The sequence below is a fragment of the Stegostoma tigrinum genome, chromosome 37 (genome assembly GCF_030684315.1).
Source record: "Stegostoma tigrinum isolate sSteTig4 chromosome 37, sSteTig4.hap1, whole genome shotgun sequence".
NCBI lineage: Eukaryota > Metazoa > Chordata > Chondrichthyes > Orectolobiformes > Stegostomatidae > Stegostoma > Stegostoma tigrinum.
This window is the reverse complement of record NC_081390.1, coordinates 20,975,803-20,995,548: the sequence shown is the minus strand read 5'-3', so window position 1 is coordinate 20,995,548 and position 19,746 is coordinate 20,975,803. Positions and strand designations below refer to the sequence as shown.

Sequence of the window (19,746 nt, the reverse complement as noted above, 5' to 3'; positions counted from 1 at the left end):
AGCAACACTCTTGGGTTCCAAGGTTAGGCAGGCCCCTTATTACGCCTGTCATCATATTTATTGGATGACTGTAGATTGGTCTCACCATCATGTCTGGCTGCTTGGAGCTCGTCAGGGGAATATTTGATTGGAGGACTGAGTTCAAGAAAGGGTTCACTGACAAAAGGCAAAAACAATTGGAGGAGAGATTAGGGAGGGAGGGGACAAAGGGCAATTTAAAATGAAAAGTCGAGTGCCCACAGCTACTAAGTTTCTAAGCTGTGGGTCTGAAAGAAGATAATAAAATACACAGAGAATAATTAAGTTTAAAACTGAGCCAATTTAGAGTCATTGAGACATAAAGCACAGATACAAACCCTTCAGTCCAGCTTGTTCATGCTGACCAGATATCCTAAATAAATCTCGTCCCATTTGCCAACCTTTGATCCATATCCCTCTAAACACTTCCTATCCACATAGCCTTCCAGACGCCTTTTAAATGTTGTAATTGTACCAGCCTCCACCAATTCCTCTGGCAACTCATTCCATATACGCACGAACTTCTGCATGAAGAAGTTGCACCCTAAGTCTAATCATGCTATGTCCTTGATTATTTCAAGATTCTTCAAATGTTTTTCATTTTCTATAGTATATCCTTAAGTGGAGTACAGTCAAATTCTGCACAGTTCAGAGAAGGGCATTAGGACATTTCACTACAAAGCAGACTTGATGGGCTAAATGGCCTGCTTCTGCTCTTTATAGTCCTCTGGAATGGAAACATTTCTCAGTATCTATGCTTCAAAGTCAAATCTCTGTCCCTACAAAACTGATACAGATGTAGCTGTAGCACGCTAATGAAGAGATATGGCTGTCAATAGGGTCAGTCCCAGATTCACTAACTAACTGAAGATCCAGCAGATATATTTTACAAATTTCTGCTCCCAGAGACCTTGCTGTGGATCTGCGGCCCCTGACTATAGCCTGTCAACTAAAAATAAGCATGGAGCCTCACCAAACTGGTCTAACATTGGCACTCAATTGCCAAAAAAGACTTGCATGTCCATAGACATAGCAAGAACTGCAGATGTTGGAGTCAGAGATAACACAGTGTAGAGCTGGATGAACACAGCAGGCCAGGCAGCATCAGAGCAGCAGGGAAGTTTTGGGTTGGGTCGGCTTCTTCAGAAATGGGATTTTCTGAAGGGATGAGGACAACTTCTTCAATGGGCATCCTTGGAAGAGGCATTTCTGAAGAAGGGCCCTGAACCGAAATATCAACTTGCCTGCTCCTCTGATGTTGCCTGGCCCGCTGTGTTCCTTCAGATCCACACTGTGTTGCACTTCTGTAACATCTCTCACAGCCTCAGCCTCAGTAGCGCACCCCCAATCGCCAGCGAAGTCTGTTTGGATTATAGTCACTGTCACAACAAAAATGGCAGCCGCATAGACTTGACAAGACCCTACAAACCTCATAAAATGGTAATGACCAGGCAATCTGTTTTGAATTCATGATGGTCAAAGGATATTTTATTAGCCAAGGCACTGGCAAAAGACCTCAGCTTCCTTAAAATAGTGACACAGGACCTTTCATATTGGCCTGAAAGGATACTTGGGCCATGGTTTGGTGCCTCATCAGAAAGACAGGATCTCTGACAGATCACAGCAGCCCGTGTTGCACAGAGTGCCGGCCAAAATTCCGCACTTAAGTTCGGTCAATCCATAGCTAATGGTCTCTGAGATACAGGGGCTGTTTACCTCAGTTGGCTGCACGGCTGTTTTGCAATGCCGAGTGACGACACCAACAGTGTAGGTTCAAATCCTGCAACAGATGAGGTTACCCTGAATGTGATATGCCCCTCCCCTGAGGTGTGGTGACCCTCAGGTTAAACCACTACCAGTTGTCTCTCTCTAATGAGAGAGCAGCCCTCTGGGACAACAGTGACTTTACTATTTACTTCCTACTGAGCCACAGCTGCTTCACGTTAGATTTGAGTTTCAGCCAAGAATGGTGCTGCCTGTAAAGCAAAAGGCAGGATTAAAATAAGCCTAAATATAGGAACAGAAGGCATCAATGTTGACAAACAGAACAAGCAACAACCCCATACCCAATGTGGCCGTGTAGGAACACCCAATATGGGTGGGGGGGAGCTGCAAACATGCTGTTAAAATCTCGATTGAAGGGGACAGTTGCTAAGTAACTGGTTGTGGTCCAGGTCACCAAAGCCAGGCTGAAGGGAAACACAGAGGCAAAATGCATTGCGGACATTTCAAAATGTGTGGGCAGGCTCTTTTGTGTGGCGCTCCAAAGGCCTGGCTGTTGCCTAGCGACGGGACTGACGTCTTTTGCTGAAGTTAGAGCTGAGGTTAACGTTGTGTTAAGGGAAGGAAATCAGCTGCACTCCTCCACACTGGGTATCGGAGGTGCTTGAAGAGGAAGTGAGAGGAACTGGGATCCTGCTTCTGAAATTTTCCTTTCTAAAGCCAGATAGGGAAATCCCAGCATACTGGCTAATTTAGAAAGTAAAATTCCACTGTCTGGCCAAAAACACCTGACTATATTTCCATTCGGTATCATTTAGGCATGGGTTATGAGAGAGGTAGTGAAAGTTTTGTTGCTAAATTCCCATGTTCGTTTCCAGGACTTTGATTTCCATGATCTGACCTTGATCCCAGTGCAAGGGAATGCTAAAGTGTCAAAGGGCATGCCACAATTTCAAGTCAGCCATCAAAACATCCAATGGTACTGCTAAATGTCTCAGGTCTTGTGGCCTAACCAATATTCTTTTCCGTAATCGGACCCAGATCCACCAGAATACATTAGCCGTACATATCTCACTGGTACTGCCACCTACAATATGGCCATGGAATTCGTCTCCATAGCAACACAGACAGCACATGATTGAATGCTTTAGAAGTGCTGGCCTGTTCATTTTTTTTTATCCCTGATTCAATAGAATTTTTTTTTAGTGTTGTCCATTGGCAGTCCTCTGGTGAGGCAGTGGTGTAATGTTTTAAGAATAATAATTCACAGGATGTGGGCCAGCAATTATTGCCCATCCCTAATTGCCCAGGGGGCAGTTGAGAGTCAACCACACTGCTGTGGGTCTGGAGTCAGATGTAGGCCAGACCAGGTAAGGATGGCAGTTTCCATCTCTAATGGGCATTAGTGAACCAGATGGAATTTTCCCCTAACAATCAACAATTTCACGATCATCACTGGACCATCACTTCCAGATTTAATAAATTTGAATTCCACTATTTGCTATGTTGGGAAATTAACCAGATCCCAGAACATGACATGTGTTTCTGGATTAATAATCTAGTGATAATCTGGTCCAGGCCATCAATTTCCCCTATGTAACTATGTTAGTCATCCAGAGAGCTCCAATCCTACCATTAACAGCAGGCAACATTTAAATCCAACCAAGAAATCTGTTATCAAACAGTTATTCTCAGTTGACATGGTCACTGATACTATCATTGATTGTTATTGAAAATAAAACTGTTTACTAATATCCTTAAGGGAAGGAAATCTGGCATCCTTACCCAGTCTAGCCTAAGCTCAGCTCCAGACCATAATGATGTGGCAGATTCTCAGGTGAACTCCTGACTGACCTGGCCAGCTATTCAGTTCAAGGGTAATTGGGGGTGAGCATCAAATGTTCGCCTTGCAGTGATGTTCATCTCCCAGAAAAGAATGAAAGAAAAACAGCATCACTAACTGTTGGTCCTCCAACACACAAGGTGGTGTCTCTCAATGGAAGGCATTTGGAATGGCTTTTGAGCAGAGAGTCTGGCAGCATCTGTGGAGAGAGAAACAGAGTTAACATGTTGACTCTTCGGAAGAAGAGTCACACTGGCCTCAAAATGTTAACCCTGTTTTTCTCTGCACAGATGCTGCCAGACCTGCTGAGTTTCTCCAGCATTCTCTGTGTTTATTGCAGATTTGCGCTATTTTGCCTTTATAAACAATGAGGTCCATCAGCTCCATCAGATATTTTCTCTTTCAAAATATTACTCATCTTAGATCACTGGCACTGGTGACAGAATTGCCAAGGGAAGTGAAGAGTCTATGATATTGGTATGGGACTGGAGTCACATAGAGACCAGACAAAGGACAGTTTCTTTCCTTCAATGGGCATCAGTGAGAAGATGAATGTTCATTGCAATCTATCAACTCTGTGATCATTTTTAACATAAATCGCTACCCTACTGACAAACCAAGAAGTGGCGCACTCATGCAGAGATGAAATAAAACAGGGTGAGATATCAGGTTGATTATAAATTGGGCACTCCGTGCTGAGAAAGCATCACTGGGAACAGAATCCTGAGATTATTCACAAAGTGCAAGTTGGCACGTTAAATCAGCTCAGGTTTCTGTCCTCTGTACTGAAGATCAATTAGTTCTGCATTTAAGCCAAGGATATACGATTGGGCATGACACATACGGCTGTGTACTTTCTGCACATTGTCATCTTTCTCTTGTTGTGCTGCTTTCCAATCTTGCCCTCATTTTCAGAGAGATAATCTTCTCTCTGGCCTCTCAATGTTTGTTTTCCCTCTCCTGTTGATGACTGGAAATTTTGAATTGAATTTTGGCTCCTTTTTTCCCTCCGCTGACAGTTTCCAAATCTGAAATAACTTCCTCAATCTAACATCTTTCCTGTTGTTCAGCTGAACGATATTAACTCCAAGTACCCCTCAGTATATGCTGAGCCCAAGAAAGTGAACAAACCCGCCAGGTATTAATCTATTGCTACTGGTTGATTCTGGAACTCCAGCTTCAGTTTTCCTTTTGCATATTTTCAAATGTATAGTCACATGAAACCCAGGTCCCTGGCGCTGTGAGGTAGCTGTGCTAACTACTGGGCCACCGTGCTGCCCCTTACAGTCAATGATTGTCTGTGAAGTGCATTCACTGTAGTAATTTAGGACACATGGCAGCAAATTTGTAGCTCCTACAAAACAGCAGTGTGAGATCCAGATCATATTTCTTTCCCTTATGTGATCCACAGAATCCCTACAGTGTGGAATCAGGCTATTCAGCCCAACAGGTCCACACCAACCTCTAAACAGCATCCCCCACCCTACTCATGTACCCCTGCATTTCATTGGCTAACACTCCTAACCTACACATCCATGAACACGATGGGGCAATTTAGCATGGCCAATCCGCCTAACATGCACATTTTTGGACTGTGGGAGGAAACTGGAGCACCCGGCAAAGACCCACGCAGACCATCACCCGAGGGTGGAATTGTACCTGGGACCCTGGCGTTGTGAGACAGCAGTGTTAACCACTGAGCTACCGTGCCACCCACAACATAGTGATCAATATCAAATCGGACACCAGGGAGAATTCATATGGTCTGCCTTAAAATACTATCATGGGTGCTTTTAAGTTCTGCTCAAGTGGGTAGTTGGTGCCCCGGTTTAATAAGGCATCTGAAAGACAGCTCCTCTGATGGTGCAGCACCCCATCGGTGCTGCTCTGGAATGCCAGCTTGGAGTTTTGTGCTCAATTCTTTTTGACTCAGAAGCGAGATCTGTTACTGACCGAGAAATGCTGATTCTGTATCCAGGTTTTGAAGATGTAACTGACCTGATTGTATATGGAGGTGCAACCGATCATTAAGTAAATTAAGCACGAGGCAGGCAGAAAGTGTGAGTAGAGCAAAACTGTTAATTGTCTCAGTGCATCGTCTTGGAACAACAGAAGAAGCAGCTTCAGGTTGAAGCGCATCTATAGGATGGCCAGAAGTGTGCACTGCAATCTTCTGTTTAGAAGCCAAACTAGTTCTTTATTTCGAAACTGAAATACTTCATCACTAAATAATACATGGAATAACAGATGGTGCAGGATCTTACAAAGCAACCATCTCATCAACCTCTGCAGTGTATCAGAGCCATCTGAACCTGGAATGAACTACTGCCAGTAATATCCTGATGTTGTCAGCTGGGCAATATTTCTTCATTTCATTTCCCTGTATTCTTACGGCTCCTGTGCTGTGATAGTGTACCTGTGTACAACAGACACCTCCAGGCATTGGAGCAGTCCTACCAACGCTGCCTGTGCAAGATCCTGTGAATCAGCTGGGAAGACACACCAACACCACACACCACACCCCACCCGCCCCAGTATCGAGGCACTGACTGCTCTTGATTGGCTACGATGGGCTGGGTACGTCAGCCCCATAACTGACATGAGACTCCCCAAGCAGGTACTCTAGTCCCAGCTTCAAAACAGCAAGCCCCAGGTGAACAGAGAAAGCATTTCAGTGATACCCTCAAGGCTTCACCGGGAAAGTGTGGCATTTCCACAGACGCCTGGGAGTCACTGGCCTAAGACCATTCAACATGGAGAAGGAGCATCTGGGAAGGCGTACAGCACCTCAAGACTTGCCAAGGGGATAAAAGCTGAAGCCGGGCAAAAACAACACCAGGAGCGCGCTGCCACACCAACACACACCCACCCCTTCCCATGACCACCTCCTGTCCCAAGTGTAACAGAGCCTGCGGTAGCCCCATTGGTCTATACAACCATGTACCGGCTCACCCCAAGAATGGAAGAGAGTCATCCTCATCTGCAAGGGACCACCGATGACTGACTAACTGGCCTCTGAGCCAGGAGGCTCAGGTTCAAGTCCTTCCTGTTCCAGAGATGTGTAATAACATCTCTGGCCAAGTTGCTAAGAAAACATCTCCATGTGTCCTTTCTAACTGTTTCCTCTGTATTCGGTGAGTTTGCATGCATTTAAAGGGAGTTGCTCAGTAAATATTCTCAGTATTAAACACTTTTTAGTATTCTTTTGCAGGACGTCAGCAAGGCCAGATATTTGTCGCCCAATCCTCAGTTACCCTTGATGTGGCTGCCTTGTTGAGTCATTTCGGAGTCGAACATATTGTAGTGGACCTGTAATTATATGCAGGCCAGACCGAGTAAGGATGGCCGATTTCCTACCCTAAAGGGCACGAGTGAACCATCATGGGATTTTATAATCCTCAGTACCAGAGGGTTATGTTCCCTGCTACTGAGACCAGTGTTATATTGTCAAAATATTAATTGAATTTCAATTCCAACAGCTGTTGAGGGGGAGTTTGAATTTTTTTTAAGGGCATTCGCTGACCATTCAGCATTTATTGCGCATCCCTAATAGCCCAATGGATGGTTCAGAGTCAACCATGCTGCTGTGGGTCTGGAGTCACACATAGGTGAGACCAGGTAAGGGTGGGATTTTCCTTCCCTAAAGGACATTAGTGAACCAGATGGGTTTTTATGACAATCAACAATGGATTTATGGTCATCATTAGATCCCTAATTACAGATATTTTACTGAATTCAAATTCTACCATCTGCCCTGCTGGGATTCGAACTTGGGTCCCAGAACTTTATCTGAGTCTCTGGATTAATTGTCCAGTGATAATACCACGAGGCCATTACCTCCCCTATCCTATCACCACAGCATTAGCCCAGGTGTCAGGATAATAGCCGAGTGACTTTGTAAATATATTACTGTCTCCCTTCAACAAGATATTTGTGAATCACCTGCATTTGTCTTTCTCTCTCCACCATTCCACCCTCAACTAGAGGTGTGATATCCTTGGTTGTCACAGTGACAAATAGCTCTGGTTCCCCCATCACTGAAAGTGACCCCTATCTGTTGGGCTATAGTCGCATTCCACTGCAGCTCAGTGTCAACATCCAATCACAGCCACTTAGGGAATGATATATTTTGAGAAAAAAAATGCACTTAAGTGGCCTTGATTTCTCAAGATGGATATTTGAAGAAATTGTTCTCATGAAACGGAAGAGGTTGCGGTACCAATGTGCCCATCCCAAGATGCCACCCGAGGTCATTGGAGGTGCCATTCAGAAGTCACTTTAGAACAGACTTTGTAAGGGAGTGACAGCCTCTCTTCCATGAAGGACTTCAAATGTACCAGGCAGAGTTCTCCAACAATCTGCCAGCTTTCAGGCTTACTTTTCCCTTTTTGACACTAAATCCACCAGATTTAGTGACTTCAGCTACATAACTCCCACGTCGTGCCTTGAGACATTTGAAAAACACTAAATTTGCTATATGAATACAGGTTGTTGTTGGGAAATCTCTTGACTTGTTCGCCCAGTACTACAACGGGTGCTGCAGTCAGTGGAATACAATACTGGCTCACCTTCATTAAGCACTTACTGACCGAAGTGGAATACCATCCACTCATTCGAGTCTAATCAGTCGGATATTTGACTGGTAACATAAATGCAAGGTGAGTTTGGCAGGTCACTAAGGGTAACTCATGGAGATGCCTGACAACCTTATTTATGACACTTTTGAGCCCAGCCTTTCCAATGTAACAAGATGGGTGTGTTTTGGGAACCAACAATGTCATGATGTAGACGAGACAGTCTGACTTTTGAACACACCACTGTCCAGTCATGTGAGGGGAAGTAAAGTTTAAACCACACCATTCAAAAAAATTCTAAGCTTCTTCTCTGTTCCTCAAATAAAATTGCATTCTTGAATCTTAGAACCGAAACTGACCTGTGAGCTAACACTGAGGGGTGGAGTGTTTCCATGGGGGGTGGTCGATTTCCACACTGAAATGTTCACACACTCATTGAACTTATTATTGGCATAAATTTAGCATCAGTCAAGAAAGTCATGGGTTCAAATTCCACTCTAGATGACTCGAGTTAACTTTTGTTGACTTGAGACAATCTAGATTGGCACTGTACTCCAGTGCTGAGGAAGGCCATACTGTCAGAGATGTGATTTGGAACAGAGGCCCTATCTATTCTCATAGTTTTGATTTAACTTGGTTTATTATTGTCACATAGAACATAGAGCATAGAGCAGTACAGCACAGTACAGGCCCTTTGGCCCACGATGTTGTGCAGAACTTTTACCCTAAACCTAAGATCTATTTAACCTCCACCTTTCCCTTATACTATCATCCATATGCCTAACTAATAGCCACTTAAATGCCCCTAATGAGACTGGCTTCACCACCCTCTGGGGCACGTACTGAGGTTCAGTGAAAAGTTTTGTTTTATGTGCAGTCAGGCAGATCATGCCACACAAAGATCATAGATCAAGGAACAGAGTGAGGAATACAAAGCTATGGCTGGAAAGAAGGTGCATAACGGCAAGATCAACATTAGGTTTGAAATGTGAGGGGTTCATTCAGAAAATTCTAATGACAACTGGGAAGGAGCTGTTCTTGAACCTGTTGGTAGATGTGTTTAAGCTTTTGTATCTTCTGCCTGGTGGAAGAGATTATAACTGGGGTAGAACACCCCTCCCACAACACCATTCAAAGCAAGTAGAGGAATTTTCCTTCTTTCCCCCAAAGCCAAAATTTGTGCTTCAACCAACATCACCAGAAAAAAGTGATCTTGTTCTTATCATCATTAATTGTGGGAGCATACTGTGTACAATGGGCCATGGCATTTCATATATTAAACAGTCACTTCATTGACTGCAAAATGTCTTGGGATGACGTGAGGTCAGAATAGGCGCTAGATGAATGTAAGTCTTTGCTCCGTTTTCCCTAGATCCCATGAATAATGGAGGTCACTCACTGACATTCATTGAAACTTGAGTGTGGTACTTGGAGAGACAGATCAATCTGGGGACAGGCACTGAAAAATGGAGTGGTGCTCATTCATTTGACACTCTGATATTGTCAACGAATCTCATCCATCCTTCCTATGAAAGAAATAGAGCTGAAATAACTCCACAGAGGCCAGTATCCCATCATCAAGTCAGCTTTTATTTACAAGTGGAGAGTCCTTGACACTGATCCAACTCCTTCAGAGCCAGCTCTCATAGTGAACAGAACCCCTGACACTCCTGTTTCTGTCTGTCAGCCAGGGCTCCCTGATTGGACCAGGTAAACAGCCTCAGTTGGGGAACTCATATTCTACAAGGTCCACCTGAATAACCTTGTTACAATCACTACAGGGGCTGCAGTAACAAAAGGGGCTGACAAGAAGTACACAATAAATGCATGGTCTATGCTCAATGTGATCACTGCTTTAAATGCGCTGAATGATTGCATATCCACACCTCTTTGATGTAGAGAATTCCAAAGATTGACAAGCTGCTGAGTGGAGTCATTTCTCCTAAATATTGGTCACAGACTAAATTTGAGGACCCTGTTAAATGAGGCTCCTTGTTACACAGGGGCCAGCTGCCCCCCTGATGAGGTGCAATACCCAATAATGAACCTGCCTGCTATAACCTAGGGATCTCCTGCAAAACCCAAACTCTTCCAATTCTAGTGAGCAAGAAACTATCATATTTAAAGCCATTCTAGCCATGCACAAAACCAGGTTCCCAGTAGAATTCAAATTGATCTGAATCACAGGAGAATCACGGGAGTCTTACAGCACAGAAAGAGGCTTTTGAGCCCAAAGCATCTGCTCCAGCTCTCCAACCAAACTTCATGAGTTAGCGCCATTCTCCTGCCTCTTCCCCTTAAGCTTGCACATTGGTTCTATTTGAATAGCCATTCCAGCACCCTCTTGAATGCCTCACTTGAACCTACATCCACCACATTTCCAGATCGCACATTCCCGACCTCAAAAATCTGGTGTTGTGAAAAAGAAATTCTCACATCACGTCACTTTTTTTTGCAAATTTTTACATCACTGCCCTCTTGTTCTTAATCCTTTTGCAAGATTCTCCCTACATTCTCCATACAGACTTCTCATGATTTTGCAAACTTTTATCAGATCTCCTCTCAGCCTCATAACTGAAGTTTCTCACTCCTGGAACTATTCTTGTAAATCTCTTCTGCACTCCGACTCCCATGTATTCACACCCTTCCAATAGTGTGGTTCACGAGAATGAACACAATACTCCATGTGAGGTCTAACAGTCAGCATCACTTGCTTGCTCTTGTACTCTATTCCCCTATTAATAAAACACAGGTCATTGCATGCTTTACTAACTGCTCTCACCGGTTCTTCTGCCACCTATAAAAAAAAATGTGTACTTATAAATCAAGGTCACTCTGCTCCTACCCTCTGATCTGGGCTTATACTTGAATTCAAAACTGATCTAGGTTCGCACAAAGCTGATTTGGGTCTCTTCTAGAATTCAACCTGACCTGTGCCTACGCTGGAACTTCAATTGTTTTCATGAAGATATCCAAAAGTTGAAACCAAGTCTGTTGGAGTCTCCTCAGTTGAAATACAAGCGACAACACCAAGTCACCACCTGCAATGTGGCCCGAGAGTCTGTTTGCCTAGAATCCTAACTCTGCACATCCCCAGTTGCCCTGCTTTGACAAACTATTTAGCTAACGGCTTTTCAGAGAAGATGCTGATTCAGAACTGATAAACTAACTCCAGACTTCTCAATCAAGAGTCACGCACAGAATTGACTTTTTTATTCTCGCTCTGACGAGTGACTCGCTATCTTCACCTTAGGCACCTTATTTATTTGAGTGAGACTAGTTCTCGTGTTGCAGTAATGAAGTACTGGACGTCTCAATTACAATGCTTCAGTCTCACTGTAGGGCGTCTAATGTATCCATTATTTGAAACTGATAACAGCTGTAATATCATTAGAACTGCTTCCCATTCCAATCCTATTGACTAACAAACCTTCTACAGGACGTACTCCTTTTTAATTTTTTACAGGATGTGGGCATTGTCAACTGAGGTAGCTTGTATCATCCATTCTTAGTGTCCTAATGGAGAACATCTGCCTTCTTGAACTACTCCAGTTCATGGGGTATAAATATATTCACAGTGCTGCTGGGGAGTTCCAGGACTTTGACCCAGTGAGGGTGAAGGAACAGCCATATATTTCCAGGTCAAGTCGGTGCATGGCTTGGCAGGGAACTTGGAGATTGTCGTGTTCCCATGTATCTGCTACACTTGACCCTCAGGCTCGCAGGTTTGGAAGGTGCTGTCAGAGGAGCAATGCATCAGCTGGCTGAAACTGCTTCGATGGCACTTTTTCAGCCTGGCATTTACAAGGAGAGGTATTTAGGGTACATAGGAACACCAATCACCTGCAAGCGACTCTCCAACTCACATATCATCTCAACTTGGAACAATATGATATTCCTTCACTGTCACGATGGCAAATGCTTGAAACCCATTAACTGTGCCGTGGGTGTACTTTCCCTACGCAGACACAACCATGGTTCAAGAATTAGCTCACCACCACTGTCTACAATGGTTAATAACTGTTGCCTTTGTCACGGACACCAAATGTCAATGAATATAACTTTTTTCTAAATCCCAATACAGCACCTTCTGCTGGGACAAGACAATGTATACACTCATGCTTCAAGAAAAGGATCAATGTCTCCAGCACCTTGTCTCACTGATCCCCACCTGCTTCATGGCTAAACTTTTCCATATCCACAGGAACATTCAAGAAACAAATTACTAACGGGGACACCCAACCAGAAACCATAGGGTTATGGCTGAGAGCTAGGTAGAGGTACGAGGGAGGCAACTGGGGAAACTAATAAATGTTGTAGAATGACTTAGGTTGGTTTCTCACGCAGTAATGGATCCATTGCAAAACTCTTATCCTTATGTTTACAATTGGAGGCAGTACCTTAGCCAGCTCAGCTCTGAAATTCCCTCTATAAGCCTCTCTGCCTCTCTCTCTCTCCCTCATCCTTTTCGACACTCCTTAAAACCCACTTCTCCACTCACCTATCCTAATGCAGTGTGAATTACTTTCTGATTATGTTCCGGAGGCACACTTTGGAATATTTTAGAACATGGATGTCATATGAAGGTAAGTTGTTGTTGGCTAGTTGTGGTGGGGTGTATAGAGAGAATGCCAGACCAGAAAGAGACAGCAAGAAAACAAAATGACAGAGACCAAGTGCCAGAAGTGGGTAACAAAAAAAGCTGTAGGGGCACAGCAGGAGACAGGCAACAGGGGACATGAGGGGGATCGGGGAGAAGGGAGATATTCTGGGTTTTATAATCACGTATTCTGAAAATGAAAATGTCTAAATCCAGTCATTTTTTTTCAACTTGACTTCTCAATGAGTTTGAGGAAGGGTAAAGTGCTTTCAGGTACCAGTCTGGTTTCAACATTTCTATTTTTGTATCTAACCTTCTCTTGAACTGCTTCAGGGCTTTGATGCAGATCCTTTCTCTGATTTCTCTCTGAATGTTATTCCCGTATAAATGGAAAGCACTGTGAAGTGTTTTAACTGGAGTTTGCTGTCACAGGGCATATTAGCTTTGAGGTTTGCAAGTTTATCTCCCGGGTTTTTAACCCCAGGGTTCACTGGCACAGAATGGAACGTCAAGATGCATTTGTCTTCAGTGCATTCATATTTGGCATGACCAGGGATGACAGCTTGACAGAGGTCAGGCTTATGCCCTTCCTATAACTAACAACATCTATTGCCCTTTGTTTGACCTAGCTGCAGGCCCCAAGTGAAACATCTCTTCCAAGCTGCAGATGACACTTGATGAAGACCATTTGGAAAACCATTTACAATCCCTGGACAATGCCCCCACAGGTATGTATACATTGGGTATGCATTAAAGTGTAAAGGCTGGCAAGGAAATGTGTTGCAGGCAGAACTCCTGTGCCATTGGCTGAGGAATGAAAACGATAAGTAGTGAGCGTATGGAAAAGGACACTCATAGGTGTCCCACAGCAGAATGCAACAACAAGTAACAACTGTCCCGTAAACATCACCCCTTGAAAATGGACAAGTGACATTTGTGATTATGGGCAGAAAGAATCCAGATTTATACAGCAACGTCCCATCCCCTAGGCATCCCAAGTTGCTTTACAGGCAACTTGATCATTTAACAATGTCATCACTGATATGATACAGTCAGTTAATGCACAGCATGCTCCCACAAACAGTAATATGATAATGACCAAATCAACTCTTGCATTTTTAAACAGTACTGTTTTCAGATGGATCAATATTGGTCCACACACTGGGGGAACTCTCCTCATCTCTGAATAGTGCGTTGGCATGTTTTGCTTCAGGTGCCATTTGTTGTGATGTTGAAAGTCCATACAATCAGGCAAGTGTACACCTAGAAGAGAGTTAAGTGCTAACATCAGTGTGCGTTCTTGTCTTGTGATATTCTTGTGTGAAGAGATTGGTTCCTTCTTGAAGTGTTACTACTGGACTGTGCAATCCTTCAGTTAGTCCATCAGTTTGACTTCACACATATCTATGATAGAATTGCAATATATTTCTTGATGAATAAATCCCGCAATAGTTCAGTCCAAAGATTTGTGCGTTCGGTGGATTGGCCACGCTAAATTATTCAGTGTCCAGGGATGTGTATGCTTGGTAGATTGGCCATGGGAAATTGTGTTTACGGGGTGAGTCTGGGTGGGGTGCTCTTTGAAGGGTCATTGCAGTCTAGATGGGCTGAATAGCCTCTATATGCACTGTGGAGATTCTATGATTTTGTGATTCTATGACTTGTCCCACAGGGCACAATCCCAGAGTAAGGGGTCACATGTTTAAGACAGAAATGAGGAGGAATTTCTTCTCTCAAAGGGTGGTGAATCTGTGGAATTCTATACCACAGAGGGTTGTTGAGCCTGGTTCATTAAGTATATTCAAGGTTGAGGTAGACATTTAGTCAGTAAGGGAATCAAAGTAAGTGAAAGGTAGCAAAGTGGAGTTGAGGATTATTAGAACATCCTTGATCTCAGTGAATGGCAGAGCAGACTTGAAGGGCTTTCTTCTATTCCTACATTTTATTATGGTCTTAATAAGAAACCAGTCTCTTTGTTCATGTTACCAGAGAGAACACTTCTGGGTCTACAGCACACATAAAAATGAAGCACCTTTGATATCAGCACAATGCTGCAGGATCAACCCAGATTTGTGATCTCATATCTCTGGCGTGGGACTTGGCTGTATGACTTTCTCATTCAGAAACAGGAGCTATCCACTGAGACAGGGATGAAACACCAAGGGTCACATATTTCTGGAGCAGCAAGCCTAAAGCAGGGAGTGTGACAGAAGCAAATCCACCCCAGTTCCTGCAAACCACTGATGACTGGTGCTGGGTGTTGAGAGGCAGGACATCTCTCTCCTCGGCACCGGAGCCCAAATTACAAAAGGTAGCGTGGGAAACATCTGCGGAACATATACCAGCCAGAAAGTCTGGTGCACAGACCCCCTCTGACATTGAAAAGATGCCAGTCTGTCTCTAGTCCATTCCTAGAAGCCCACTCATTTGGGCATCTCCCAGGGCATGTGAGACAGCCCCAGTGGAGTGAAGCCACAAGTAAACATTGCCTCCTCATCTGCCTCCAACCTCCTATTTCTCTCCAGACGAGTACTAGTCAACCCTGTTGTATATCAACGCTGGAGCTTGGAAACATTAAGACCGTCAAAGCCTGAGGATCCTGTACCACCTATGCCTGCAGCAGAGCTAAAGTCAACAGTTGGATGTCACATATCACTAAGAACCAACAATCCACAGCCCCCTGCCCTCAGCCCTTTCATGTGGAGATAGAAATCATGGGGCTCAATTTCAACCATCAATATCTATTCAATCGACGTCATTGAAAAGATGATCTGATGGCTCTCATCCCACTGTGCTGTTGGTGGGATCTTGCTGTGCCTAAATCAGCCGCAATGTTCCCTTTGTTTTCTCAATCTTCAAAAATTCTTCATTGGAGGCGAAACATGTCAGCGCCCTTCACAAATTCAGGATGTCCTTTGTACGCAAGTTCTTTTTTTTTCCCTTTGCTTTCTCTGTATTAATGCAGTCATTCTCTAAGTACAGAGTAATAATCTATGCGGTGACCTTCTCAGTTTTGTATGCATTTATCCCCACAAGTGCGTTCAGACCTTTTGGCAAAAAAATCTTCACTTTTAGGTCCAAGTGAAGTTTGTTTTCAAAGGACATAAACAGACATAAAACGGAAGGTTTTTCCAAAGGGCCCAAACTCACCATGTCTACAGATCCATTTGGACCCATTTTCAAGAGACCTTTGGTTTTGAGGAACTTTCAGCTTTTGGGCATGTGAGTAAAGGATACCCAACCTCTTTCTCCTTTTTCTTGCTCTCTCAGAGTGCAATCTGGGGACTGACTGGATAGTGAATTGTGCTGACACTGACATGATGGGCCAAATTGTGTTTCTTTTCTGCTTTTCCTTAATTCTTCTGTGGGATGTGGGTTTGGTGGTTGGGCCAGTTTTCCATGCCCATCCCTGGAGAAGGTGATGGTGAGCTCTTCCTATTCTCCTTCTGTCCTTTATCCCTTGTTAAATTCTCTCTTGGTCTTGCCCCTCCTCGATTCTGAAATCTTGAATGACTCATTTTAATTACTCCAACAATGGCAGTCCCAAAGCTCTGGAATTCTCTCCCTGCCTCAAAGGTGAGTAATCAGCCATAGTCCACAAGGGACAATCAATATATTAGAGATAATTGGTTCTCACGCTTGAGGGGCAACAGTCTGCATCAAATAGGTAGGGGCAATTGAGTAAGCAGGTGCCAACGTTAACTCAGCCAGAGATAGTAAGAACTGCTGAAGCTGGAGTCAGACATAACACAGCATGGAACTGGAGGAACGCAGCAGGCTAGGCAGCACCAAAGGAGACGTTTAGGTTGGGACCCTTTTTCAGCTAGAATGTGAACTGGATCCAGGCTGTCCGCATTGAAGTTGCCACAGTCCCAGAGGACCATGGGGCTGCTCTCTCATTAGACAGAGACAACTGGTGTGGTTTAACCTGGGTGGAGGCTGGTCACCATGGAAGGGAGAGTCCTTCTTGGTAATCTCAGCTGGTACAGGAATTGAACCAGAGCTGTTGGCATCACTGTACATCTCAAACCTGTCATCCAGGCAACTGACTGAACCTACATACTAACCAACGGGCTGTGCTAACCATCTTCACCCTTTTAGATTAGATTCCCTACAGAGTGGAAACAGGCCCTTTGGCCCAACAAGTCCACACCACCCCTTGAAACATCCCACCCAGACCCATTCCCCTATAACTCACACACCCCTGAACACTATGGGCAATTTAGCATGGTCAATGCACCCTAGCCTGCACATCTTTGGACAGTGGGAGGAAACTGGAGCACCCAGAGGAAACCCACGCAGACACGGGGAGAATGTGCAAACTCCACACAGACAAACGCCTGAGGTTGGAATTGATCCCGGGTCCCTGGTGCTGTGAGGCTGCAGTGCTAACCACTGAGCCAACGGGCCACCCCAAAAACCTACCTCCTAGGCAAAGCATTAAGTTACTTGGCCTCATATCTCATGTGGTTCGGTGACAATTCTGTTTGATGACCACCTCTGTAAAATGCTTCAGGGTAATTTATTCCATTGAAGGTGTTATGTGAATACATCGTTGTTGTTGAATCCTGCGGAGTGTTGGTAGTAAATGGCTACAGCTGTCTTTGGCTTGTGCCCATCTAACAGGCAGCCACATGATCCAGGTGTCATCTCCCAATCATTTCGGAGATTAATGAAACAAAAGCAATGTCAATGATAAATAATAAATACCATTATTTTTACAGACTGTCAGGAGCATTTACTTCGTCAAGCTGAGTGTGATGGCCTTGGTTTCCATGGTGCATGAGAAGCAGCAGTGAGGAGCTGCAGAAAAATATCTGTGTTTTTTTTTTGAAAAGAAAAACTGACTGCTTCAAGAGCAGAGATTAATAATTCATCTTTTTTCCAAGCTGTCGCTGCTAATTTGCTAGTGACATCCACTCAGGTTATCCAGTGCACCTCTAGTCAAAGTTAACATGGGTACGCAAAATGTCAAATGTGAGCTTGGATGATAAGACAGCCCCGGAAGGAGCTCCTTCTGCCCTCAAACCTATGCTATTCAGTCAGCACGCCTCATCCATAATAACCCTGCACTTATTTTCCATTCAAGTATTTATCCAAATTAGGACATTCACAATGGAACCGCCTCTATCGCTCTTTTGGCATTGCTGGTGACAGTGACTCAAATTGCAAATTTCCTTGAATCTCTCTCGTCTAATTATGATGCCCCAATTCTTCCTGAAGGGCCAACTTTCTTTCTCATCTTTGAAACAGCACGTTTCTCAACCAACCCAACAGTCGAGTGCTGCCATGGTTCAGCATCTGATCTGAAATGTGGCATTTCTGACAGTGCAGCAATCCATTGGCACTGCACCGGAGTTCCCATGCTGAAATTTTATGCTCAATAGGGATAATTACACAGGGTGATGTTGAGAGAGTGCGATGATGAGGGTTGCGAAGGGGTTTGGGGAGAGTGTAAATGCCTATATAGATCACTAATACCAAAGCAACATCCTGCCGATGCTGGAAATCTGAGATAAGGGTATTGAAATGCTCAGCAGGTTAGGCAGCATTTGGAGAGAGAAAAACGGGACTACCATTTCAGGTTCATGACCTTTATTTACCAGTCAGGCTAAATGGCCAGTTTTCATTCTGTGCAGTTTGCTTTTGCTTCATATGTCCATGGATGTGGACACCACCGGGACAGCCAGCATTGACTGCCCATCCTGAGCTGCCCTTGGGAAGGTAGTAGTGAGCTTCCTTCCTGAGCTGCTGCACACAGGGAAGGCCTTGTGGTATTATCATTAGATCGGGTAATGTTCCGGGGACCTGGGTTCAAATCCTGCCATGGTGGATAGTGGAATTTGAATTCAGTAAAATCCCAATGATTACCATGGGGCCATTGTTGACTGTTGTGAAAAAAGACCCATCTGGTTCACTAATGCCCTTTAGGGAAGGAAACTGCCATCCTTACCTGGTCTGGCCTACATGTTACTCCAGATCCACAGCAATGTAGTTCACTCTTTACTTCGCTGTGGGCAATTAATGATGGGCAATAAATGCTGGCCTGGTCAACAATGCCCACATCCTGCGAATGAATTGTGAAAGGTCCATGTGCTAGAGGTAGACCCATAATGCGATTAGGGAGAGAGTTCCAAGATTTTAATCCAATGGCCGTGAAGGAAGGGCAACAGGTTTCCAAGTCAGGATGGTGTGGACTTGGAGGAAACTTGAAACTTGGTGATAGCCTCATGTACCTGCTGCCCTTGCTCTTCTGGGTGGTAGAGATTGTGGTTTGGATGGTGCTGTCTAAGAAGCTCGGTTAAATTCTGCAGTGCATTACATAGCTGGTACACACTGCTGCCAGTGAGCATTGGTGGCGAAGGGTAATAATGCCCAAGGCGGTGGATAAGGTGTCAATCAGGGAAGTTGGATGCTGCTAAATTTCTTAAGTGTTGTTGGAGCTGCGTCCATCCAGGGAAATACTCTATTATGTTCCTAACAACTGTCTTGCACTAACTTTACCTGTGTGTTTGTTTTGAATGTGGAGGTTAACACCTTGGGTGGAATCCATAAGATGTGGGGGCAGAAGTAAGCCATTCAGCCCATCGAGTCCACCCCATCTTTCAATGAGATCATGGCTGATCTGATAATCCTCAACTCCACTTTCCTGCCTTTCCCCATAACCCTGGATTCCCTATTCACCATATTCCAGCCGTGGTCTGATGAGTGTTTTGTCTAGTTTTAGCTAGATATTCCTATATTTATACTCTATTCCCTTTGAAACAAGGGCTGACATTCCATTTGCCTTCTGCATTTCCTGCGAACTTGCATGCTAGCTTTTTATGATTCATGCACAAGGTCTCCCAAATCCCTCTGGGCTACAGCCTTCTGCAGTCTTCACCTCTTTTAAAAAAACACTTCAGCTCTTCCATTCTTCCTGCCAAAGGTTATAACCTCAGATTTTACATTTCCCAAGTTTGCCACTCGCTTATCCCTCTCCAGATTCC

At 44.3% G+C, this 19,746-nt stretch overlaps 1 protein-coding gene across 2 annotated transcripts in view; it reads right to left on the bottom strand.

The window, feature by feature from the left end:
- LOC125467564 (ras-GEF domain-containing family member 1A-like) overlaps nt 1–19,746 on the bottom strand; it is a 210,323-nt gene that overhangs the window by 97,555 nt on the left and 93,022 nt on the right. The window lies entirely within an intron of this gene.